Genomic DNA, 27,686 nt, shown 5'->3' with positions numbered 1-27,686 from the left:
TTTTTATTCAGTTCAAAACATTAACAAATTTCTCTTAAGATTTAAATCCATGTTTTATTTAGAAGTCTATTGTTTAATCTCCAAATACTTAGGAATTTTCTAGTGCTCTTTCTGTTATCGATTTCTACTTTATTTCATGGTGGTCTAAGAGGATATAGGAATGATTTCTATTATTTTAAATTTGTTTAACTGTTTTTATGGCCCAGAATTTGGTCTGCCTTGGTGACTGTTCCATGTGAACTTGGGAATAATGTATATCCTGCTGTTGTTGAATGAAACAATCTATATATGTCAATTAGATCCAGTTCATTGATGGCTCTGTTCAGTTCAATTTTAACCTTAACTGCTTTTCTGCCTGTTGGATCTGTCCATTTCTGATAGAGCTTCCTTTGGTTGTTGTAACATGGTATATTTTTCTCCATCCCTTTACTTTTAAAATGAGCCTTTTAACTTAGACTGAGTTTTCTGTAGACAACATATTGTAGGATCTTGTTTGTTCATCCATTCTGACAGTCTTTGTCTTTTAATCAGTATAGTTAGACCATTGAAATTTAAAGTGATTATTGATATAGTTGGATTAATATCAACCATATTTGTTAGTGTTTTCTATTTGTTACCCTGTTCTTTGTTTTTCTATTTCCTGCTCTTTTTCCTGCCATCTTTGGTTTTAATTGAGCAATTTATATGATTCCCTTTTCTCTCCTCTTATAGAATATCAGTAGTACTTCTTTCAAAAAATGTTTAAGTGGTTGCCCTAGAGTGTGCAATATACATATACAGTTAATCCAAGTTCACTTTAAAATAACACTATACTGCTCCATGGGTAGTGCAAATACCTTATAACATAGTATTCTCAATTTCCCCCTCTTGTCCCAACACTGCTATCATCTATTTCACTTATCCATAAGCTATAATTACCAAATACATTGTTGCTATTACTATTTTGAACAAACTGTTATTGGTTATATCAATTAAAAAATTGAAAAATAAAAGATTTTAGTTTCATTTATACCTTCTTTAATACTCTTCCTTTCTTGTAGATCCATGTTTCTGAATTATGTCATTTTCCTTCTTTCTAAAAAAACTTCTTTAAGGGTTTCTTGCAAGGTAAGTCTACTGGCAACAAATTCCCACCATTTTTGTTAGTCTGAGAAAGTCTTCATTTCTCCTTCACTTTTGAGGGATAATTTTAATAGACACAAAACTGTAGGTTGGTAGGGGCTCCTCCTTCCATACCCACCATGCCAAAACTTTAAAATTTCACCCCACTCTATTCTTGCTTGCAATGGTTTCTGATGGTAAGTCTGTGTAATTCTATTTTTTTTCTTCTATAGGTAAGGTGTTTTCCCCTCTGGCTTCTTTCAAGATTTTCTCTTTGTCTTTAATATTCTACAGTTTGAATATCATATGCCTAAGTATAGTTTTGGTTTGGTTTGGTTTCTGGTTTTGTAGGGTCAGGGGAGTTGGCATTTATCCTGCTTGGTATTCTCTGAGCTTCCTAGAGCTATGATTTGGTGTCTGTTATTAATTTTAGAAAATTCTCAGCCATAATTACCCCAACTATTTCTTCTACTCTTTTTTCTTTGTATTGCTTTTGGCATTCTCATTATAAATATATTACAACTTTTGTAATTACTGGATTATTGTTCTCAAATATACTATCCTTTATTTTCATTCTTTTTTTTCTCCTTGATTTTCAGTTTGAAAAGTTTCTATGAACACATCTTCAAGCTTTCCTTGGTGATATCCAGTCTACTGATGAACCCATCAATGGCATCTTTATTTCTTTTATACTGTTTTCTATTTATAGCATTTTCTTTTGATTCTTTCTTAGTGCTTCCATCTCTCTGCTTATACTACTTATCTATTCTTACATGTTGTATACTTTTTTATACTTTTTCCATTAGACCCCTGATATGGTTAGGGTTTATGTCCCCACCGAAATATCATCTGGAATTGTAATCCCCATAATCCCCATTTGTCTAGGGAGAGACCTGGTTGGCGGTGATTGAATCATAGGGGGCAGTTTCCCCCATGCTGTTCTCATGGTAGTGAATGAGCTATCATGAGATCTGCTGCTTTTATAAGGGGATCTTCCCCTTTCGTTACTCACTCTTTTCTGATGCCAAGCTCTTCCCAGGGTTCTCTACGTCATGGTGGTTACCTGGGAGTCTGCCCTACTCTCCAAGGTGCTTTACTGACCAAGAGGAAGAAAATTCCTGTGCCCCTGCAGTGTTATTGTTTGTACCCTCAGGATTTGAAGTGTCTTATTTCTAAATTTTCAAGTAATCAGAATAGAGTCCAATCGATACATGCATGTATATGTTTAACAATAAATAACTTGCTATTTCTGGCATTCAAGGGTGGTCACCAACTAAAGTCTTCAACATAAGGCAAGTATAGGGGAACAGGTTACAAAGTAATATGGAATATCTTCTGTCAGAAAATAGGTAGGAAAATGTATGAGTATTTGTTTAAGCATCTGTTTAATAAACTCGATATCCTAGTCCCTTTGTTTTTTTTGTTTGTTTGTTTGAGAAAAAGTCTCATTCTATTGCCCAGGCTAGAGTGCAGGGGCACAATCTCCACTCACTGCAACCTTCACCTCCTGGGTTCAAGAGATTCTCCTGCCTCAGCCTCCCGAGTAGCCGGGATTACAGGTGTCCACCATCACGCCCGGCTAATTTTTGTATTTTTAGTACAGACGAGTTTTCGCCATGTTGGCCAGGCTGGTCTCTAACTCTTGACCTCAAGTGATCTGACCTCAAGTGAGGCTGCCATCTCAGCCTCCTAAAGTGCTGGGATTACAGGCGTGAGCCACTGCACCCAGCCCCTTTGTTTTGTAAGTAAATTTCGCTTCTTCTTTAACATGAAAGAATTTTAGTTCTATATAAATTAGGTAGCCTCCTTAGAATAATGCAACTTTAAAATAAATTTAAAGGTTGTATTAACTGTGATCTTTTTGACTTTGGTATATGGTTTCCTAGAAAATAATTTTTTAAAAAGATCTGTGTAGTCATTTAAATACTTAGCACTGATGGGTAAGATGAGAGTTTATCATCAGTGGATATAGTTAGACTTTCTTCCTGAAAACTATGATTCTGTTTTCAAAATAAATTTTTATCTTCAGTTGAACCAAGAAGGAAAATTTCCTTATCTCTTCCAACCACTAAGAGAGAATAAAAGTAATACATTATTACCAGCACTAGAAAATAAAAAAAGAGGATAAGAACATTTGAGAAATACCTGAAAAGTAAAAAGCAGGCAGGATAAGATCTCTGGGAAAATATAGGAAATGACAGCCCAAAATAAGCCCCAAACAGTAGATTGCTGCAGCTATAGTGATAGTTTCAGAGAAACTTCAAGTTCAGGATCATAGGATACAAAGAATTAAAGGAAATCATGGGGCTAATTTTAGAGTGGCCAAATGGGTCTCTGCAGGTGGAACACTGCCCCCTCCTCTGCCTCCTCTTGCTGAACAGTGTGTGTCTCCTAGCTGGGGAAGTCTGTTGGGGTTTTTCTGTTTTGTTTTGTTTTGTTTTGTTTTGTTTTGTTTTAGAAACAGGGTCTTGTTCTGTCACCCAGGCTAGAGTGCGGTCGTACAATCATAGCTCACTACAGCCTCGAACTCCTGGCCTCAAGCAATTCTCCTGCTTTTGCCTCCCAAAGTGCTGGGATTACAGGCATGAGCCACTGCACCTGACCCTGTTTGTTTTTTTGAAGTTGATGAGTGATATCTTCCTATAGACTGAAATACAACTATCCCTCCAGTATCAATGAGACAAGGCGGTGCCCCAGTAAGTTTTACTGTTTTACTGCTAGTATTACTGCCTATCACCCCTCCAGGAAATGAGTCTCACACCCAAAGATCAATTGTGGCACGCCCTTTTCAGCATGTCTTGCCCTTCCCCCACAATGACCAGAGGCAGCCTAAATAGAATAGCCAGATTGTCAGGTTGAAAGGTGTAAGGAGGTAGCACTATTCACATTCCTCCTGATTCCATGTGAAGTTACTTTGGCTAGACTAACATGGCCTCCTCTATGCCACATTGCCCACATATTTTTTCCGTGACTTACCCAATTGACTTAGTGTCTGTTTAGCAATTAGGAATTCCTATTTGCTTCCTGTGAATAGTATTTCTACAAACCTTTTAAAACAAAACAAAATGATATCAGTAAACTAAAGTCAGACTCAGTCAAGTACAGCATAAAGATGTGAAGAATAGCAGAGTTAAGCAATAGTTGGTTTTTGTCTCCTTTTAAAATGAGTTTGCTCAGGGGACATACAAATCTAAATTATTCCCAGCTTCTCTAACCATATCCAAGGGGTGTATCAGTCTGTCTATTCATTACTCTTTATATCTATCTGGAGGATAATATTCTGCTTTATCTAGCAGGCAACTAATCTGAGTGAGACAATTTACAAGATTTGGGATTCACTAGTCAAGAAAACGCTTAAATATCTCTGGTGACACAGAGCTTTGCTAGACCCCTGTCTGACCAAGAGATCTTCATGCTGTCTTAGGGTAACCTTGGGAGTCAAGAAGACATGATATGCTCATGCTAGACTAATGTTTGTTTTTCCATGGGGTCCCCAGCTTTCCGAGGCCAAGCTCTTCCCAGGTTTTCTCTACTTGATGGTCCTTACCTGGGAGTCCACCCTACTCTCCAAGTTGCTTTACCAACCAAGAGGAAGAGAACTTCTGTGTCCCTGCAGTATTGTTTGTACCCTTAGTATTTAAAGTGTCTTATTTCTAAATTTTCAAGTAGTCAGAGTCCAATCAATACATGTATGTGTATGTTTAACAATAAATAACCTGCTGCTTCTGGCATTCAAGGGTGGTCACCAACTAAAGTCTTCAGCATAAGGCAAGTATAGGGGAACAAGCCACCAAAGTGAAGTAGATATGCATATTAAACATTCGATGATATGTCCGACAGGGAGCCATAAAGATCCTATTGCAGTCTGGTTACCAATCTCAACTGGAATGTGTCCATGGACCAGAGGACAAATTTCATTTAAGAGAAACAACAGAAGATAACACAACCAAGATCCATTGCTTTTCAGTTTCTCTAATCCTAATTCCTGCCTTTGCAGTTCAGCAAATTATTTTATCTTATTTAAGAGCTCCTTTTAAGATAATCACACAAATGATAAATGCACATAATCACCTCGCCCAAGCCAGCATATCAATGCATTTGTGCAGTGCAATCAATTCTCCAAATGCTTCCCCTATCTTGCTTTCATTCCTTATCAAATGATCCTTTCAAAAAAAAAAAAAAAAGTGTAGCCTGAGGAGAGTAAGGAGACTACGTGGAGGAAAACTGTGAACCTCAAGAATTAGGTTCACAGAAAGAAAATTAAAAGGTAGATGGCTAGATTTTAGGGATTACATGTTAGGATTAAACAATGCCCCCTAAAATGCTTGATAATAATCTGGTAAATTTGAAAGTCTCTAATGATAATTTGGTAAGCTCTCCGCCACAGTGGCACCTGAGGTCATGACTGCTTATGCTCCTGCAGTGGCCACTGATGGTAGGAGCCATATTTTGATGTCTGAAGGGTGAAGGTGACTTTCACAAGAGGGTATTTGTATTAGTCTGCTAGGGTTGTCATAACAAAGTGCCACAGCTTGGGCGGTTTAAGCAACAGAAATTTACTTCCTCATATCTGTGAAGCTTAAAATTCCACAGGGAATTTTAACCCTTGGCGGGGTTGGTTTCTTCAAAAGGCTTTTCGCCTTGAAGAGGTGGTCATTTTTCCTTGTGTCTCCACATGTCATCTCTCTGTGCATGCCTGTGTTCTAATCTCCTCTTCTTGTAGGGACATCCTTAATGTTGTATTAGGGCCCACCGATATGACTTTTTTACCTTAATTACATCTTTAAAGGCCCTGTCTTCAGAAATAGTCACATTCTGAGGTATTGAGGGTCAGAATTTTAACATATGAATTTGAGGGGGTTGCAATTCAGCTCTACTCCAAATTTCTTTGTACCTTTATCCATCCAGTTTTCTTTCCTTTGTTTCTTTTCTCTGAGGTCCTTCCATCTGCCCAAAGCCAATTCCTCTATGTTTGTGTTTGCTTCTATGGCCAGGCAGGAGAGTCACTTGAACCCAGGAGGCGGAGGTTGTGGTGAGCCAAGATTGTGCCATTGCACTCCTGCCTGGGCGACAGAGTAAGACTCCGTCTCAAAAAGAAAAAAGAGAAAGTTTATTCAAAGGAATAACAACAGCGAACTCCCCAAACCCAAAGAAAGATATCAATATCCAAGTACAAGTAGGTTATATGACATCAAGCAGATTTAACCCAAAAAAGACTACCTCAAGGCATTTAATAATCAAACTCCCAAAGGTCTCTTGCATGTAAAAGCAGCAAGAGAAAAGAAACAAGTAATATATAATGAAGGTCCAACATGCCTGGCAACAAACTTTTCAGTGGAAAATTTATAGGCCAGGAGAGAATAGCATGATGTATTCAAAGTGCTGAAGGAAAAAACTTTACCCTAGAATAGTATATCTGGTGAAAATATTCTTCAAACATGAAGATGAAATAAAGATTTTCCCAGATAAACAAAAGCTGGGGGATTTCATCAATATCAGACCTGCCCTATAAGAAATGCTAAAGGGAGTACCCCAGTCAGAAGGAAAAGGACATTAATGAGCAATAAGTAATCACCTGAAACTACAAAACTCACTGGTAATGGTAAATACACAGAAAAACACAGAATATTATAACACTGTAACTGTAGTGTGTAAACTTATCATAAGTAGAAAGACTAAAAAATGAACAAATCAAAAATAATAACTACAACTTTCCAAGACATAGTACAATATGATATAAATAGAAAAAAACAGATAGTTAAAAAGCTGGGGGGTTGGGATGAAGCTCAGGGCAGAGTTTTTATAAGTTTTCCTTTTACTTGTTTGTTTATGTGAACAGTGTTAAGTTGTTATCAGGTTTAAATAATTGGTTGTAAGATAGTATTTGCAAGCCTCATGGTAACCTCAAACCAAAAAACATAACAATAGATACACAAAAATTAAAAGCAAAAAACTAAATCATATCATCAGAAAAAATCACCTTCACTAAAGCAAGACAGGAATGAAAGAAAGAAAGAAGACCACAATACAATCAGAAAAACAAACAGAAAAATGCCAGGAGTAAGTTCTTACTTATTAATAATAACGTTGAATTTAAATGGACTAAACTCTCCAATCAAAAGGCTGAATGGATGAAAAAACAAGACTCATTGATCTGTTTTCTACAAGAAACACACTTTACCCATAAGAACAAACACAGACTGAAAATAAAGGGATGGAAAAAGGTATTCCATGCCAATGTAAACCAAAATAGAGTAGGGTAGCTATATACTTATATCAAACAAAATAGATTTTAAGACAAAAACTGTAAGAGTCTCCCTTTCCCTCTCCCTCTCCCCCTCCCCCTCCTCCTCCCCCTCCCTCTCCCTCTTCCCAAGGTCCCCCTCTCCCTCTCTCTCCACGGTCTCCCTCTGATGCCGAGCAGAAGCTGGACTGTACTGCTGCCATCTCTGCTCACTGCAACCTCCCTGCCTGATTCTCCTGCCTCAGCCTGCCGAGTGCCTGCGATTGCAGGTGCGCCGCCACGCCTGACTGGTTTTCATATTGTTTTGGTGGAGACGGGGTTTTGCTGTGTTGGCCGGGCTGGTCTGCAGCTCCTAACCGCAAGTGATCTGCCAGCCTCAGCCTCCCAAGGTGCTGGGATTGCAGACAGAGTCTCGTTCACTCAGTGCTCAATGTTGCCCAGGCTGGAGTGCAGTGGCGTGATCTCTGCTGGCTACAACCTCCACCTCCCAGCCGCCTGCCTTGGCCTCCCAAAGTGCTGAGATTGCAGCCTCTGCCCGGCCACCACCCTGTCTGGGAAGTGAAGAGCGTCTCTGCCTGGCCGCCCATCATCTGGGATGTGAGGAGCCCCTCTGCCCGGCTGCCCAGTCTGGGAAGTGAGGAGCACCTCTTCCCAGCCGCCATCCCGTCTGGGAAGTGAGGAGCGTCTCTGCCCGGCGGCCCATAGTCTGAGATGTGGGGAGTGCCTCTGCCCCGCCGCCCCGTCTGGGAAGTGAGGAGCCCCTCCGCCCAGCAGCCACCCCGTCCGGGAGGGAGGTGGGGGGCAGCCCCCGCCCGGCCAGCCGCCTCGTCCGGGAGGGAGGTGGGGGGCGCCTCCGCCCGGCCACCGCCCCGTCCGGGAGGTGGGGGGCGCCTCTGCCCAGCCGCCCCTTCTGGGAAGTGAGGAGCCCCTCTGCCCGGCCGCCACCCCGTCTGGGAGGTGTACCCAACAGCTCATTGAGAACGGGCCATGATGATGATGGTGGTTTTGTCGAATAGAAAAGGGGGAAATGTGGGGAAAAGATAGAGAAATCAGATTGTTGCTATGTCTGTGTAGAAAGAAGTAGACATAGGAGATTCCATTTTGTTCTGTACTAAGAAAAATTCTTCTGCCTTGGGATGCTGTTAATCTATAACCTTACCCCCAACCCCGTGCTCTCTGAAACGTGAGCTGTGTCCACTCAGGGTTAAATGGATTAAGGGCGGTGCAAGATGTGCTTTGTTAAACAGATGCTTGAAGGCAGCATGCTCGTTAAGAGTCATCAACCACTCCCTAATCTCAAGTATCCAGGGACACAAACACTGCGGAAGGCCGCAGGGTCCTCTGCCTGGGAAAACCAGAGACCCTTGTTCACTTGTTTATCTGCTGACCTTCCCTCCACTATTGTCCTGTGACCCTGCCAAATCCCCCTCCTCGAGAAACACCCAAGAATGATCAATAAATACTAACAACAACAACAACAACAAAAAAGCTGTTGGCAACTCAGTATTACATATACAGATGGATGTGGCTCAACAAGAATTTAGACAAAAATATTGAACTGTAACATGTTGCTATGATTTAGTCTCTAATGAGGTTATAAATAAATCCATATTTTAGCACATATAAAAAAACTATAAGAGACAAAGAAGGTCACTATATAATGATAAAGGGGTCAATTAAGCAAGAGGATATAACAGTTTTAAATATATATCCACCCAATGCTGGAGCACCCAGATACATAAAGACAATATTATTAGAGATAAAAAGAGATACCCCAATACAATAATAGCTGGAGACTTCAACACCCCACTTTCAGCATTGGAAAGATCGTCCAGACAGAAATTCAACAAAGAAACATCAGATGAAATCTGCATTATAGACCAAATGGATCTAATAGATATATACAGAGCATTTCATCCAAGAACTGCAGAATACACATTCTTTTCCTCAGCACATGGATCATTCTCAAAGACAGACTATAATTTAGATCAGAAAACAAGTCTTAAAACATTCAAAAAAAAACCTGAAATAATATCAAGCGTCTTCTCTGACCACAATGGAATAAAACTAGAAATCAATAACCAGAAAGCTTTTGGAAACTATACAAATACATGGAAATTAAACAATATGCTCCAGAATAACCAGTGGGTTAATGAAGGAATTAAAAAGGAAATTGAAAAATTTCCTTTTCATTTATCATTTAAATGATAATGGAAACAACATACCAAAATCTACAGGATACAGTAAAACCTGTACCAAGAGGGAATTTTATAGCTATAAGCGCCTACATTAAAAAAACAGAAAAAAAACTTCAAATGAACACCGAATGATACATCTTAAAGAACAAGAAAAGCAAGAGCAAACCAAACCTAAAATTAGTACAAAAAAAGAAATAATAAAGATGAGAGAAAAAATAAATGAAATTGAAATAAAAAAATACAAAAGATCAATGAAACAAAAAGTTGTTTTGAAAAGTTTAACAAAATTGACAAACTTTTAGCCAGACTAATTAAGAAAAAAAGAGAGATGATACAAACAAATAAAATCAGAAATGAAAAATGAGATATTACAGCTGGTATCGCAAAAATTCAAAGAATCATTAGTGGGTACTATACACAACTATATGCTAATAAATTGGAAAATCTAGGAGAAACGGGCAAATTCCTAGATACATACAACCTACGAAAAGTGAACCAAGAAGAAATCCAAAACCTCAATAGACTGATAACAAGTAACATGATTGAAGCCATAATAAAAAGTCTCCCAGTAAAGAAAAGCCCAGGACCTGATGGCTCCTCTGCTAAATTCTACCAAACATTTAATGGAGAATTAATACCAGTTCTACTCAAACTATTCTGAAAAATGATTTTTCAGAAAATAGAGTAGGAGAAATACTTCCAAACTCACTCTAGAAGGCCAGTATTACCTTGATACCAAAACCAGACAAAGACACGTCAAAAAAGAATAGGCTAATATCTCTGAAGAATATTGATGCAAACATTCTCAGTAAAATACCAGAAAACTGAATTCAACAATACATTAGAAAGATCATTCATCATGACCAAGAGGGATTTATCCCTGAGAAGCAAGGATGGTTCAACATAGGCAAATTAATCACTGTGTTATAGCATATTAACAGAATGAAGGATAAAAACCATATGATCATTTCAATTGATGCTGAAAAAACATTTGATAAAATTCAACATTCCTTCATGATAAATCCCCCGCTCCCCCCCCAAAAAAAACAGGATAGAAGGAAAATACCTCAACGTAATAACTATATACAACAGACCCACAGATAATATCATACTGAGCAGAGAAAAATTGAAAGTCTTTCCTCTAAGATCTGGAACATGACATGGATGCCCACTGTCACCACTATTATTTAACATAGCACTGGAAGTCCTAACTAGAGCACTCAGACAAGAGAGGCATCCAAGCTGGAAAGGAAGAAGTCAAATTATCCTTGTTTGCAGATGATATGATCTTATTTTTGGAAAAACCTAAAGACTCCACAAGAAAATTATTAGAACTGATATATTCAGTAAAACTGCAGAATACAAAATCAACATACAAAAATCAGTAGCATTTGTATATGCCAACAGTGAACAATGTGAAAAAGAAAAAAAAGTAACTCCATTTGCAGTAGCCACACATAAAATTAAATACCTGGGAATTAATCAAAGAAGTGAAAGAGCTCTATGAAACAGTGATGAAAAAAATTGAAGAGGATACCAGAAAATGGAAAAATATTTCATGTTAATGGATTGGAAGAATGAATATTTTTAAAATGTCCATACTACCCAACGCAATCTACAGATTCAATGCAATTACTATCAAAATACCAATGACAGTCTTCACAGAAATGGAAAAAACAATCCTAAAATTTATATAGAACTACAAAAGACCCAGAATAGCCAAAGCTATCCTCAGCAAATAAAGAAAAAAACTGGAGGAATCATGTTACCTGATTTCAAATTATACTACAGAGCTACAGTAACCAAAACAGCATTGTACTGGCATAAAAACAGACACATAGGCCAATGGAACAGAATAGAGAACGCAGAAACAAATCCACACACCTACAGTGAACTCATTTTTGAAAAGGTGCCAAGAACATACGCTGGGGAAAAGACAGTCTCTTCAATGAATGATGCTGGGAAAACTGGATATCCATATGCAGAAGAATGAAACTAGACCCCTATTTCTCACCATATACAAATATCAATCAAAATGGATTAAAGACTTAAATCTAAGACCTCAAACTATGAAACTACTACAAGAAAACATTGGGGAAAATCTCTAGGACACTGGTCTGGGCAAAGAATTCTTGAGCAATACCCCACAAGCACAGGCAACCAAAGCAAAAATGGACAAATGGGATCACATCAAGTTAAAAAGCTTCTGCACAGCAAAGGAAACAGTCAACAAAATGAGGAGACAACTCACAGAATGCAAGAAATATTTGCAAACTACCCATCTGACAAGGAATTAATAACCAGAATATGTAAAGAGCTCAAAGAACTCTATAGGAAAAAATATTTAATAATCTGATCAAAACATGGGCAAAAGATTTGAATAGATATTTCTCAAAAGAAGACATAAATGGCAAGCAGGCATATGGAAAGGTGCTCAACATCACTGATCACAGAGACATGCAAATCAAAACTAAAATAAGATTTCATTTCACCCCAGTTAAAATGGCTTTTATCCAAAAGAGAGGCAATAACAAATGCTGGATAGGATGTGAAGAAAAAGGAACCCTTGTACAATGTCAGTGGAAATGTAAATTAGTACAACGACTATGGAGAACAGTTTGGAGGTTCCTCAAAAAACTAAAAATTGAGCTACCATATGATCCAGCAATCCCACTCCTTGGTGTATATCCAAAAGAAAGGAAATCAGTATATCAAAGAGATATCTGCACTCCCATTTGTGTCAGCACTGTTCACAATAGCTAAGATTTGGAAGTAACCTAAGTGTCCATCAACAGATGAAAGAATAAAGAAAACGTGGTACATATACACAATGGGGTACTATTCAGCCATAAAAAAGAATGAGATCCGGTCATTTGCAACAACATAGATGAAACTGGGGATCATTAAGTGAATTAAGCCAGGCACAGAAATACAAATATCACATGTTCTCAATTATTTGTGGGATCTAAAAATTAAAACAATTGAACTCATGGACAGAGAATAGAAGGATGGTTACCAGAGGCTGGGAATGGTAGTGGGGAGTATGGGGGGGAGGTGGGGATGGTTAATGGGTACAAAAAGTAGAATGAATAAGACCTACTATTTGATAGCACAAGAGGATGACAATAGTCAATAATAACTGAATTGTACATTGTTAAGTAACTTTAAGAGTGTTATTGGATTGTTTTTAACTCAAAAGATAAATGTTTGAGGGTATAGATACCCCATTCTCCATGAATAAAAAAACAACAAGAAAAAACCGAGACTGGCACTGCTGACATTTTCCTGAAGCAGTTCCCACTCTTTGCTCTGGCCATGCCTATTCTTGGCTCTCCTCTCACAGCTCAGCTCTTGACCTACTCTTCACCCTGTGGTCTCTCAATTGGTGACCTTAACTGCTCTAATGGCTTCAATAAAAACCTCTGTTCAAATATTTACCAAATCAATATAATTTGCTTTTACCTAAGCTGCTGACCCACGTTATCAACTGCTCTCTAAGTAGCTCCACTTGGGTGCATGACTGGCACCATCCACACACCATGAGCAACACCAAATTAATCATTTCTCCCTAATACCCACATATTTTCAACAAACAAATTGAAATTTTTAAAAAACAAGAGGGAAATAAAAGGGAAACCTACAGATTCAAATAGATTTAAGAGACATATCAGCCTTGTAGATTACATGTTGAACCTGATTCAAACAAGCTGGAAAAAATTGTAATACAAACAGGAAAATTTGAACACTACATAGAATTATAGTTAAATTTGTTTAGGTGTGATAATGGTATTAAGTTATGGTTTTTAAAAGTCCATATTTCTTGAGTTACATGCTAAAATGTTTATAGATGAAAGATGTGATGTCTGAGAGTTTTCTTTACAGTAACATGGCAGAAAAGGGAGGGGGGTTATAAATGCCATAAGACTAGACATGAAGCTGGTAGTGCCTACCTACAGGTTCATGCACATACTTTTTTCTACTTCGGCATTTGTTTAAAGTTTTCCATGATAAAAAGGCTGAAAAAATTTTTTAAAAGATCAAAAAGTCAATTAAATTTAAAAACCTATATGTCTTCTCACTCTCCTAATTTTGACCGATTCTTCTTTTTCCTCTGTGTTATTTCACTATTCTTTGCCTTCTCCCTACAACCCCAAACACATAGGAACTGTGTTAGGCCCAGTTTGTTTTCCTTCTAAAGCATACTTGGTTTCCTTCCTCCTTTTTAAATTTTTTTCTAATCATTCCCTAGGTGGACAGGACCTCATTTTCCTTCATCTGTGATAACTTCCTGTCTCCTAACCCTGTCTTTCCTAAGAGAATAGTTTATTCTAACCAGAACAAATATTATTGTAATCAGAATAAAATAATAGTGTAATTCCACTTGTATTTCCGGGCCACTCCTTAGAACAGACTTATTATGAAAAAATAAAACGATCTGTGGCAGGACTAAATACCTAGAATGAAGCATGAAATGACTCTGGCTTTGGGGTGGTCGGGGAGAGAACGGGGAAAGAGGCTTGGGACTTGATTTGCTATTTCATTCCAAACTTGGGTTACATTTTTCTAATAATTGTTAACTAGGCAGAGACAACTGAGTGCACTGGTTAAGAGCCAGACAGTCTCTTAGTTCCATGCCTCAGTTCCCTCCAAAGTAAAATGAAAAAATAATTGTACTTATCCCAAGGGTTATGATGAGGACTAATTGAGCTAATATTTATAAAGTGTCTAAAATAGTGCCTGGTACATAGTAAACACTATATAAAGCTGATGAACTATAACTTCTTTGACAAATTAGTAAATCCTCCCCTTAAAGACAAAAATTGCCACACCACATTGGTTTTTAGAATATTCTCTTTTAAAAATAACCCTCACTCAGGTTGTAAGGTTTTTCCTAGGTCTTCAAAGATGGGTGCATTCCCAGGACGTGCATAAGATGATTTGGGGGGAGGGTGTGCAGAAGAAAAGACATCTCTTCATATTTTTGTTCTTAAAAATAATACATTAGGCTTTTTGTGTTAATTATTCAGAGAGACTCTGGAGCCCCCATTCTTTCTACAGGTGAGTCTGTCAAAATGGAAGGAAGACGTCTTAAAGGAAGAATAGATGTTCTATAACGTGGCTGGGGAGCAGGGTGGAATAGTTGTGTTTATCCTCATTTAGCTTTCAGTGTGTTGAATATATTACAGTTATGTGTGCCAGAAAAAGGAGTTTACAGATTATAATTTTAATGAAACTTACCTTAACAAAATAAATAAACAGCTTTAAAAGATTTCTGCAAAGAAAACAGGAAACAGGAAAAATGACAGTTCAAGATGGCTGAATAGGAACAGCTCCAGTCTGTAGCTTCCAGCAAGATCAGCGCAGAAGGTGGCTGATTTCTGCATTACCAACTGAGGTACCCAGGTCATCTCATTGGGACTGGTTAGACAGTGGGTACAGCACACAGAGGGCGAGCTGAAGCAGAGTGGGGCATCACCTCACCCGGGAAGCACAAGGGGTCAGGGAACTCCCTCCCCTACCCAAGGGAAGCTGTGAGGGACCCTGCCGTGAGAAACGGTATGTTCTGGCCCAGATACTATACTTTTTTCCCATGGTCTTCACAATCCACAGACCAGGAGATTCCCTTGGGTGCCTACACCACCAGGGACCTGGGTTTCAAGCACAAAACTGGGTGGTGATTTCGGCAGACACTGAGCTAGCTGCACGAGTTTTTTTCATATCCTAGTGGCACCTGAAATGCCAATGATTCAGAACCATTCACTCCCCTGGAAAGGGGGCTGAAGCCAGGGAGCGAAGTGGTCTAGCTCAGCAAATCCCACCCCCATGGAGCCAAGCAAGCTAAGATCCACTGGCTTGAAATTCTTGCTGCCAGCAGAGCAGTCTGAAGTTGACTTGGGACACTTGAGCTTGGTGGAGGAAGGGGCATGCCATTACTGAGGCTTGAGTAGGCAATTTTCCCCTCACAGTGTAAACAAAGCCGCAGGGAAGTTTGAACTGGGCGGATCCCACTGCACCTCCACAAAGCTGCTGTAGCCAGACTGCCTCTCTAGATTCCTCCTCTCTGGGAAGGGCATCTCTGAAAGAAAGGCAGCAGCCCCAGTCAGGAGCTTATAGATAAAACTCCCATCTCCCTGGGACAGAGCACCTGGGGGAAGAGGCGGCTGTGGGCACAGCTTCAGCAGACTTACACATTCCTGCCTGCAGACTCTGAAGAGAGCAGCAGATCTCCCAGCACAGCAATTGAACTCTGCTAAGGAACAGACTGCCTCCTTAAGTGGGTCGCTGACTCCTGTGCCTCCTGACAGGAAGACACCTCCCAGCAGGGGTCGACAGACACTTCATACAGCAGAGCTCTGGCTGGCATCTGGTGGTTGCCCCTCTGGGATGAAGCTTCCAGAGGAAGGAACGGGCAGCAATCTTTGCTGTTCTGCAGCCTCTGCTGGTGATATCCAGGAAAACAGGGTCTGGAGTGGACCTCCAGCAAACTCCAGCAGAACTGCAGCGAAGGGGCCTGACTGTTAGAAGGAAAACTAACAAACAGAAAGGAATAGCATCAACATCAACAAAAGGACGTCCACACAGAAACCCCATCTGCAGGTCACCAACATCAAAGACCACGGATAAATCCATGAAGATGAGAAAAAACCAGCACAAAAAGGATGAAAATTCCAAAAACCGGGAGGCTTCTTCTCCTCCAAAGGATCACAGTTCCTTACCAGCAAGGGAACAAAACTGGACGGAGAATGAGTTTGATGAATTGGCAGAAGTAGGCTTCAGAAGATGGGTAATAAACTCTTCTGAGCTAAAGGAGCATGTTCTAACCCAATGCAAGGAAGCTAAGAACCTTGAACAAAGGTTAGAGAAATTGCTAACTAGAATAACCAGTTTAGAGAACATAAATGACCCGAGGGAGCTGAAAAACAAAGCAGGAAAATTCATGAAGCATACACAAGTATCAATAATTGACTCGACCAAGCAGAAGAAAGGATATCAGAGATTGAAGATCAACTCAATGAAATAAAGTGAGAGGACAAGATTAGAGAAAAAAGAAAGAAAAGGAACAAACAAAGTCTTCAAGAGATATGGGAGTATGTGAAAAGACAAAACCTACATTTGATTGGTGTACCTGAAAGTGACAGGGAGAATGGAACCAAGATGGAAAACACTCTTCAGGATATTATCCAGGAGAATTTCCCCCACCTGGTGAGACAAGTCAACATTCAAATTCAGGAAACACAGAGAACACCACAAAGACACTCCTCGAGAAGAGGAACCCCAAGACACATAATCATCAGATTCACCAAAGTTGAAATGAATGAAAAAATGTTAAGGGCAGCCAGAGAGAAAGGTTGGGTTACCCACAAAGGGAAGTCCATCAGACTAATAGCGGATTTCTCAGCAGAAACCTTACAAGCCAGAAGACAGTGGCGGCCAATATTCAACATTCTTAAAGAAAAGACTTTTCAACCCAGAATTTCATATCCAGCCCAACTAAGCTTCATAAGTGAAGGAGAAATAAAATCCTTTACAGATAAGCAAATGCTGACAGATTTTGCCATCACCAGGCCTGCCTTACAAGAGCTCCTGAAGGAAGCACTAGATGTGAAAAGGAAAAGCCAGTACCAGCCACTGCAAAAACATACCAAGTTGGAAAGCCCATCAACACTATGAAAAAACTATATCAACTAATGGGCAAAATAACCAGCTAGCATCATAATGACAGGATCAAATGCACACATAACAATATTAACCTTAAATGTAAAGGGACTAAGTGGTCCAATTAAAAGACACAGACTGGCAAATTGGATAAAGAGTCAAGACTCATCAATGTGCTGTATTCAGGAGACCCACCTCATGTGCAAAGACACACATAGACTCAAAATAAAGGGATAGAGGAATATTTACCAAGCAAATAGAATGAAAAAAAAAAACAGGGGGTGCAATCCCAGTCTCTAGGAAGACTAGGAAGTCAAATTGTCTGTTTGCAGATGACATGACTGTGTATTTAGAAAACCCCATCATCTCAGCCCCAAATCTCCTTAGCTGATAAGCAGCTTTAGCAAAGTCTCAGGATACAAAATCAACAGAGTTTAAACCAACAAAGATCAAAAAAGACAAAGAAGGGCATTACATAATGGTAAAGGAATCAACGCAACAAGAAGAGCTAACTATCAGAAATATATATGCACCCAATACAGCAGCACCCAGATTCATAAAGCAAGTTCTTAGAGACCTGCAAAGAGACTTAGATTCTCACACAATAATAGTGGGAGACTTTAACATCCCACTGTCAATGTTAGACAGATCAACAAGACAGAAAATTAACAAAGATATTCAGGACTTGAACTTAGCTCTGGACCAAGCAGACCTAATAGACATCTACAGAACTCTCCACCCCAAATCAACAGAATATACATTCTTCTCAGCACCACACCACACTTATTCTAAAATTGACCATGTAATTGGAAGCAAAACACTCCTCAGCAAATGCAAAAGAATAGAAATTATAACAAACAGTCTCTCAGACTACAGTGCAATCGAATTAGAACTCAGTATTAAGAAACTCACTCAGAACCGCAAACTACATGGATACTGAACAACCTGCTCCGGTATGACTACTGGGTAAATAATAAAATTAAGGCAGAAATAAATAAGTTATTTGAAACCAATGAGAACAAAGACAAAATGTGCCAGAAACACTGGGACACAGCTAAAGCAGTATTTAGCAGGAAATTTATAGCACTAAATGCCCACAGGAATAAGCAGGAAAGATCTAAAATTGACACCCTAACACCACAATTGAAAGAACAAGAGAAGCAAGAGCAAACAAATTCAAAAGCTAGCAGAAAACAAGAAATAACCAAGATCAGAGCAGAACTGAAAGAGAGAGAGACACGAAAAACCCTTCAAAAAATCAGTGAATTCAGAAGCTGGTTTTTTGAAAAGATTAAGAAAATGGATAGACCACCAGCCAGATTAATGAAGAAGAAAAAAGAGAAGAATCAAATGGACACAGTAAAAAATGACAAAGGGGATAGCACCACTGATGCCACAGAAATACAAACTACCATCAGAGAATACTATAAATACCTCTATGCAAATAAACTAGAAAATCTCGAAGAAATGGATAAATTCCTGGACACATACATTCTCCCAAGACTAAACCAGGAAAAAGTCAAATCCCTGATAGACCAATAACAAGTTCTGACATTGAGGCAGTAATTAATAGCCTACCAACCAAAAAAAGCCCAGGACCAGATGGAGTCACAGTTGAATTCTACCAGAGGTACAAAGAGGAGCTGGTAATATTCCTTCTGAAACTATTCCAAACAATATAAAAAGAGGGACTCCTCCCTAACTCATTTTATGAGGTCAGCATCATCCTGATACCAAAACCTGGCAGAGACACAACAACGAAAAAAGAAATTTCAGGCCAGTATCCCTGATAAACACCCATGAGAAAATCCTCAGTAAAATACTGGCAAACCGAATACAGCAGCACATCAAAAAACTTATCCAACACCATCAAGTCAGCTTCATCCCTGGGATGCAAGGCTGGCTCAACATGCACAAATCAATAAACGTAATCCATTACATAAACAGAACCAATGACAAAAACCACATGATTATTTCAATAGATGCAGAAAAGTCCTTTGATAAAATTCAACACCCCTTCATGCTAAAAATTCTCAATAAACTAGGTATCAATGACATGTAGGTCAAAATAATAAGAGCTATTTACGACAAACACACAGCTAATATCATACTGAATGGGCAACAGCAGGAAATATTCTCTTTGAAAACCCACACAAGACATGGTTGCCCTCTCTCACCACTCCTATTCAACATAGTATTGGAAGTTCTGGCCTGGGCAATCAGGCAAGAGAAAGAAATAAAGGGTATTCAAATAGGAAGAGAGGGAGTCAAATTGTCTACATGCAGATGACATGATTGTATATTTAGAAAACCCCATCATCTCAGCCCAAAATCTCCTTAAGCTGATAAGCAACATCAGCAAAGTCTCAGGATACAAAATTAAAGTGCAAAATCACAAGTATTCCTATACACCAATAGTAGACAGAGAGCCAAATCATGAGTGAACTCCCATTCACAATTGTTACAAAGAGAATAAAATACCTAGGAATACAACTTACAAGGGATGTGAAAGACCTCTTCAAGGTGAACTACAAACCACTGCTAAAGGAAATAAGACAGGACACAAACAAAGGGAAAAACATTCCATGCTCATGGATAGGAAGAATCAATGTTGTGACATACTGCCAAAGTAATTTATAGATTCAATGCTATTCCCATCAGGCTACCATTGACTTTCTTCACAGAATTAGAAAAAACTACTTTAAATTTCATGTGGAACCAAAAAACAGCCTGTATAGCCAAGACAATCCTAAGCAAAAAGAAGAAAGCTGGAGGCATCACACTACCTGACTTCAAACTATACTACAAGGCTATAATAACCAAAACAGCATGGTATTGGTACCAAAACAGCATGGTATTGGTACCAAAACAGACATATAGATGAATGGAACAGAACAGAGGCCTCAGAAATAACCCCATACATCTATAACTATGTGATCTTTGACAAACCTGACACAAACAAACAATGGGGAAAGGATTCCCTATTTAATAAATGGTGTCAGGAAAACTGGTGAGCCATATGCAGAAAACTGAAACTGGACCCCTTCCTTACACCTTATACAAAAGTTAACTCAAGATGAATTAAAGACTTAAACATAAGACCTAAAACCATAAAAACTATAGAAAACCTAGGCAATACCATTTAGGACACAGGCATGGGCAAAGACTTCATGACTAAAACACTAAAAGCAATGGCAACAAAAACCAAAACTGACAAATGCAATCTAATTAAACTACAGAGCTTCTGCACAGCAAAAGAAACTATCATCAGAGTGAACAGGCAACCTACAGAATGAGAGAAAATGTTTGCAATCTATCCATCTGACAAAGGGCTAATATCCAGAATCTACAAAGAACTTAAACAAATTTACAAGAAAAAAAAAATCAAGAAGTTGGCAAAGGATATGAACAGACACTTCTCAAAAGAAATATTTATGTGGCCAAAAAACATGAAAAAAAGCTCATCATCACTGGTCATTAGTGAAATGCAAATCAAAACCACAGTGAGACACTATCTCACACCAGTTAGAATGGCAGTCATTAAAAAGTCAGGAAACAACAGATGCTGGAGAGGATGTGGAGAAATAAGAATGCTTTTACACCTTGGGGGGAATGTAAATTAGTTCAACCATTGTGGAAGACAGTGTGGCGATTCCTCAAGGATCTAGAACCAGAAATACAATTTGACCAAGCAATCCCATTACTGGGTATATACCCAAAGGATTATAAATTATTCCACTATAAAGACACATGCACATGTATGTTTATTGCAGCACTGTCCACAATAGCAGACTTGGAACCAACCCATATGCCCATCAATGATGGACTGCATAAAGAAAATGTGGCACATATACATCATCGAATACTATGAAGCCATAAAAAAGGATGAGTTCATGTTGTTTGCAGGGACATAGATGAAGCTGGAAACCATCATTCTCAGCAAACTAATACAGGAACAGAAAGTCAAACACTACATGTTCTCACTCATAAGTGGGACTTGAACAATGAGAACACATGGACACAGGGAGGGGAACATAAAACACCAGGGCCTGTCAGGGGCTATGAGGCTAGGGGAGGGATAGCATTAGGAGAAATACCTAATGCAGATGACAGGTTGATGGGTGTGGCAAACCACCATGGCACGTGTATACCTATGTAACAAACCTGCACGTTCTGCACATGTATTTCAGAACTTAAAGTATAATTACAAAAAGAAAGAAAAAGAAAACAACAAATAGACCCGGCACAGTGGCTCACACCTGTAATCCCAGCACTTTGGGAGGCTGAGGCAGGTGGATCACGTGAGGTGAGGAGTTCGAGACCAGCCTGACCAATATGGTGAAACCCCGTCTCTACTAAAAATACAAAAATTAGCCAGGCATGGTGGTGTGCGCCTGTAGTCCCAGCTACTCCCGAGGCTGAGACTGGAGACTTGCTTGAACCTGGTAGGGGGAGGTTGCAGTGAGCCAAGATCATGCCACTACACTCCAGCCTGGGCGAAAGAGCAAGACTCCATCTTTAAAAAAAAGAAAAAAGAAAACAGGAAATAAAAGTAGAAATGATGATAATGCAAATGCAGGCAAACAGTAAGAAAATGGCAAATCTGTTACTTTGACTCCTGGTAAAAGCTCTTGGCAGCTACTTTACAAGGTAAAAAGAATGATGATGACATTGGATCTGACAAACAGTACTATGGACTGAATTGTGTCCTTCTAAAATTCATACGTTGAAGTCCTAACTTCCAATGTGATGGCCTTTGGGAGGTAATTGGGTTCAGATGACATCATGAGGGCTAGGCCCTTATGATGGGATCAGTGCCCTTGTACGAAGAGACTCAAAGAGCTAGCTGCTTCTATCTGCCAGAATTAAGTAATGATACATACTGCAACATGGATTTATCTTGAAGACATTATGCTAAGTGAAAGAAGCTAGTATCATAACCCCACATATTATATGATGCCATTTATATGAAATGTTCAGAATGGGCAAATGTATACAGACAAAATGTACGTAAGTGGTTGCTAGTGGCTATGGAAATGGGGGGATAAGGAAATGATAATTAAAGAGTATAGAGTTTCATTTCGAGGTGATGAAAATGTTCTAAAATAGACTGTGATGATGGTTGTTCATGTTCCCATGAATATAAATAAAAACTATTGAATTGTACACTTTGGGTGAGTTATATGGGATGTGAACTGCATCTCAATAAAGCTATTTTTTTAAAATAGTGGGAATTATGTTTCATGAATTTTGTTGCTGTGGCACATGATCAGAAAAAGTTTGAGACTACTTATTAGATGTTCTTGATGGATGAGTATATTCCAAATATACCTTAATTCTTGACATCTGTATCACTGTTTACAAGTTCTAAAGTAGCCTCATCTATAACTACTGTTGTTCGTGATGCCACACAAGTTCTGGTAAAGAAGGATGAAACTATTTCCTATTTTATTATATACAAAAAATAGGCCGGGATCATGCCTGTAACCTTAGCACTTTGGGAGGCCAAGGTGGGCAGATCACTTGAGGTCAGGAGTTCAAGACCAGCCTGGCCAACGTGGCAAAACCCCATCTCTACTAAAAATACAAAAATTAGCTGGGCGTGGTGGCACACACCTATAATCCTAGCTACTCAGGAGGCTGAGGCAGGAGAATCGCTTGAACCTGGGAGGCGGAGACTGCAGTGAGTATAGATCATGCCACTCTACTCCAGCCTGGGAGACAGAATGAGGCTCTGTCTCAAAATAAAACAAAAACTAAAACAAACTCTTCAGATACAGTCTAAGCAATATAATGCCTACTAACCTGCGTTCTAATTTTCTTCACTAAATTCCAATGTTTTTGGCCAGGCATTTACAGCCCAATAAGATAGACTTGCCAACCATCTAATTTATTTATGTTATGTGAGTTAATAGCTGGGCTTTTTTTTTTTTTTTTTTTTGTCCTTTCCTTACGTTGGATGCATAATCTGTGGACAAGACTATCTTGGAGCAGGAATTGGCAAACTTTTTCTGTAAACAGCCAAATAGTAAATATTTTATGCTTTGCAGCGATACCATCTCTGCCTCAATCACTCAGCTCTGGTGTCATAGCACAAAAGCTGCCATAAACAATTCATTAGTGAATGAGCATGGCTGTGTTCCAATAACTTTAGTGTGAACTCTGAAAATTGAATTTCATATAACTTTCACATGAAAATTATTCAGGATAACTTTTTTGTTTTTAATCATTTCAAAATATAAAAACATTCTTATAATGTGATCTTATAAAAACAAATGGCTGATTGAATCTGATCCTAGGCCTTAATTTGTCAACTCCTGTCTTTGACTATAACTGAAGAGAGATATAACTAAGGAAAACTCCTAAAATAATTATTATCCTTTAAAAACTTATTTCTGGCCGGTTGTGGTGGCTCCCACCTATAATCCCAGCAATTTGGAAAGCTGAGGTGGGCAGATCACTTGAGGCCAGGAGTTCCAGACCAGCCTGGTCAACATGGTGAGACCCCCGTCTCTATTAAAAAAAAAAAAAAAAAAAGATAAAAACTTTATTTGCTTTTCTTGAATATAGGGCTCACAGTGGGATTGGTGAGGTGGTGAAAGCTCAGAAAATTACCAAAAGCTTTGCATTTGTGGCTTTTACACTTAAAATCTCTCAAATCTCATTATATACAATTAAAGTTAATTCTATCATTGACTGAGAACATAAATACAAACAACCAACCCCCTAAGCTGCTTAGTAATCTGCTTGGCAAGCTTGTGAATTAAAAAATGATTTTCATCCTCCTCAGCTGAGTGAATTTTATAGCCACTATAATCTTGAAAAATAGATGCTGGGGAAAAAGATCATCCAGCCATTCCCAGGGACCAACATAAAAACTTTCTTCCTTTCCTTCTTTTCTCTTTTGTCTCTCTCTCTGATTGGTCATTCATAACCTTATACTTCTGATCACCGTGTTAATTTCCAACACACAGGTTGCAGCTAAGTAACACAAAAATAACCAGTTGAAGAAAAGTGAAAAAGTCAACCTACCAAATTATCATCTTCCACATTTACATAATAGTTTTACTGGATTTTCAAAAATGATCTAGTCATCATTGCTCTTACACTCCGTTGGGGCCCAAATTGTGTGTGTGTGTGTGTGTGTGTGTGTCTGCCTATAGTTCCAGTAGTTTTGCTTCCGGTTGGAAAAATACATTCCCTGTTTTTATTTAGTCGTCATAAGTATTAATGGTTTGAAAACCAATATGGATTTTCTAATTAACATCTATCCCCAACTTTAAGCATACATGCCTAGATTGAAAGATATAATTCTGAAATATGCCTTTCTGTTAGCTTTACCACTGTGATTGTGTGAGGGCCATCTAAAGACCACAATAATCCAGAAGAAAGACATTTTTAATAAACCAAATGTAACTGTTTTCTTCTTTTCTTCAATTTTTTTTTTTTTTTTTTGGTTAAGATACAAACAAATACCAATCACAATGGGAAAAACGTATTAAAACTAGAAGAAATTGGCATCTTCTCCAAGCACAATTTAATATAGCAACAAGAAAGCAAATTATATTGATAAATCACACTGGGTAGGAACTGGGTTATGAATCATGCCCTATTTGATTCTACTGTGAGACACATGTATTTGCATTCATTTGAGTGAAAATTCCTATGCCTCTTTTCAGAGGTTTACTGAAGTGTATTTTTACTTTCCTGGTATCATCATCCTTTTCTATCTTTCCTCATTTCTTTCTCTAGGCTTTTTGGACAAATTTAGAATGTGTTGTAACCATGGTGAGTCAGGCATATAATCAACATAAAATGAGTTATCAGGATAATTTTTAAAAAATATTTTTGATTATCCCTTCATTATATTGTGATATCTTTATGAAAATCGTTGATAAAATTTTAAAGCTAAATGACCCTTAGTGGGAGTAAATGCAAAATGAAAGTTTGAGGGGTAGCATATGAATTAGACTCCAGCATCTTTGGGATTCAGAAAAGCTAACAGGGAATACTGAATTATGAATTTCTTCCCTAGGCAAATAAAGCTCTAACTTTAGGAATTTCTGCAAGAAAACTGCAGCTTTGCATTATTTTCAGTCTGAAGCCAAGATATTCTTCTGAATATTGGCTTTCAAGCTTATATAATATTCATAAAGTCATCAGATACCAAGCTCAGGGATGTTGCACACATTTAATGTAGATATATTTTAAGTCCTCCAACACTGGCAAAGATGCAGATGCACATACATTTCTTTATATTCGTTTTTCCTTTTTTTTTTTAACATCGACAAAGCAAAGGCAAACAAATAGACATACATTTAAGAAGTTAATTGAAGGCTGGGCACAGTGGCTCACATCTGTAACCCCAGCACTTTGGGAGACCAAGGTGGGTAGATCATGAGGTCAGGAGATTGAGACCAGCCTGGCCAACAAAGTGAAACCCCATCTCTACTAAAAATACAAAAAATTAGCTGGGCATGGTGGTGGGCGCCTGAATCCCAGCTACTTGGGAGGCTGAGGCAGGAGAATTGCTAAACTCAGGAGGCAGAGGTTGCAGTGAGCCCAGATCGCGCCACTACACTCCAGCCTGGGCAACAGTGCAAGACTCTGTCTCAAAAAAAAAAGAAGGAGACATTAATTGAAACAGAATCTCTAACTGTTCTAGTGATTGGAAAAAGACCCAGTCTTTGAGATATAGCCATCTAATATGGAAGTGCTTGAATAATGATGTTCTACATATGTATCCTCTCAACCCATGTATTCAAGACATTTATGATTGACAGCTCTGGTATACAGTTCAAAGCTCTAATAGTAACTCAAGAGAAAAATAACCATTTGATGACGGTCTAAAATCATGATCAAGAGTTCTCAAACTTTTTTTTAAAGAAGGAAATCCTCATTTTAAACAAAATCATATACAGAATTCCCAGGATAGAAAGTATATTTTTTTAAAATAAGTGCTTATTTCATAAAACACACAAGCAAGTAAGATGGATTATCTAAATCGGAGGTCACCTATTGAGAACAAAATGCCAAATCAGGCCCACCACCTGGTTTTAGACAGCCCATGAGTTAAGAATGGCTGTTACATTTTTAACTTGTTGAAAACTATTAAAAGAAGAATATTTCTTCTTCACATGAAAAGTATATATGGATTTCAGTATCCATATATAAAGCTTCATCAAAACACAGCTATAGTCATCTGTTTATCTATTATCTATGGCTGCTTTTGCATAGGCCACAGGTCAAACTTGAATAGTTGTGACAAAGAGATTATGCTTTACAAAGCAAAAATATTTATTATCTGTCCCTTTACAGAAAAAAACCTGCCAACTTCTGCTGTAAACTAGGAGATTTTAGCTCACTTCCCAAAAACACGTTTTACAACAATTTATTTTCCTTTAACCTTTGGGTATTCTATTACTCTGCCAGCTGCACATATCCATGAGTATTAATCATCATGTCTACTTAAAGGTAGATTCCATCAATGGTCAGTTGCATATGCGCTTGCCCAGCTCTGTGCTTGTGCTTGGCCCTGTGGTGAGTTCTGAATGAATATAAGTTGTAACCTCTATACTCAAGTAGCTTTTTATTTATTTATTTATTTATTTTTTTGAGACGGAGTCTCGCTCTGTCTCCCAGGCTGGAGTGCAGTGCCGCGATCTCGGCTCACTGCAAGCTTCGCCTCCTGGGTTCACGCCATTCTCCTGGCTCAGCCTCCCGAGTAGCTGAGACTACAGGCGCCCGCCATCACGCCCGGCTAGGTTTTTTTTTTTTTTTTTTTTTTTTTTTTTTTTTTTTTTTTTTTAGTAGAGATGGGGTTTCACCGTGTTAGCCAGGATGGTCTCGATCTACTGACCTCGTGATCCGCCCACCTCGTCCTCTTTTAAGACGACAATTAAAAGGGGGATTACAGGGATGAGCCACCGTGCCCGGCCCTACTCAAGTAGCTTAAAATCTAGCTCAAGAGAAAACAATGTGCTTTTTGGCATTGAATCAAATGTGAAACTCAACTAACAAGAGCAAATCAAAGTGAAAATTAGAGACAATGGAGACCAGTAAAGAAAATAATTTCAAATTGAGCACTGAAAATCTGTATTCTTAAACCATTCCACCTTGTTGCTTGACCCTCCCCTTTCTCCCCTCTCCTCTCTCATTCCCAGTTCTCTCCATCTCCATCTCTAATGCAGAGGACTTAGCTATTTTTCTTCCTTGGATGCTGCAACCCATGCTTTCAAGGTTCCACCTTTCACTCCAAGCACACCTTATCAAGATTTGTTCCGTAAACAGACATGATTCTCTCCCTAAGAGAAACTTTAATGCCACCTGTTAAGATAATGCTAAAAAAACAACAAAAATGCATTTCAACTGAGCAGGGGAAGGGAGAAGATAAGCACCCTTGGTGAGAGAAACATAAGCAAAGGTTTGGAGACAGAGGCATGGGGCAGCGAGGAAACAAGCTAAAAAAGAGTGGAGTTTCAATACAA

At 38.7% G+C, this 27,686-nt stretch overlaps 1 long non-coding RNA gene across 4 annotated transcripts in view; it reads right to left on the bottom strand.

Annotated features, from left to right (window-relative positions):
• LOC107975919 (uncharacterized) overlaps window positions 1–27,686 on the bottom strand; it is a 149,985-nt gene that overhangs the window by 66,854 nt on the left and 55,445 nt on the right. For 3 of the 4 annotated variants that reach the window (XR_010158938.1, XR_001719456.4, XR_010158937.1), the window contains 2 exons: window positions 5,996–6,188; window positions 4,078–4,148 (listed from right to left, as the gene is read on the bottom strand). This is a non-coding gene — a long non-coding RNA (uncharacterized LOC107975919). Of the gene's footprint in view, window positions 1–4,077; window positions 4,149–5,633; window positions 6,189–27,686 lie in introns of those variants that run through there. The other variant, XR_008536525.2, reaches the window with a different exon arrangement.

Source organism: Pan troglodytes, chromosome 6 (assembly GCF_028858775.2).
Source record: "Pan troglodytes isolate AG18354 chromosome 6, NHGRI_mPanTro3-v2.0_pri, whole genome shotgun sequence".
In the NCBI taxonomy this organism is placed as follows: domain Eukaryota; kingdom Metazoa; phylum Chordata; class Mammalia; order Primates; family Hominidae; genus Pan; species Pan troglodytes.
Note: the sequence above shows the minus strand (reverse complement) of the source record. Positions and strands in the feature narration are given on the sequence as shown.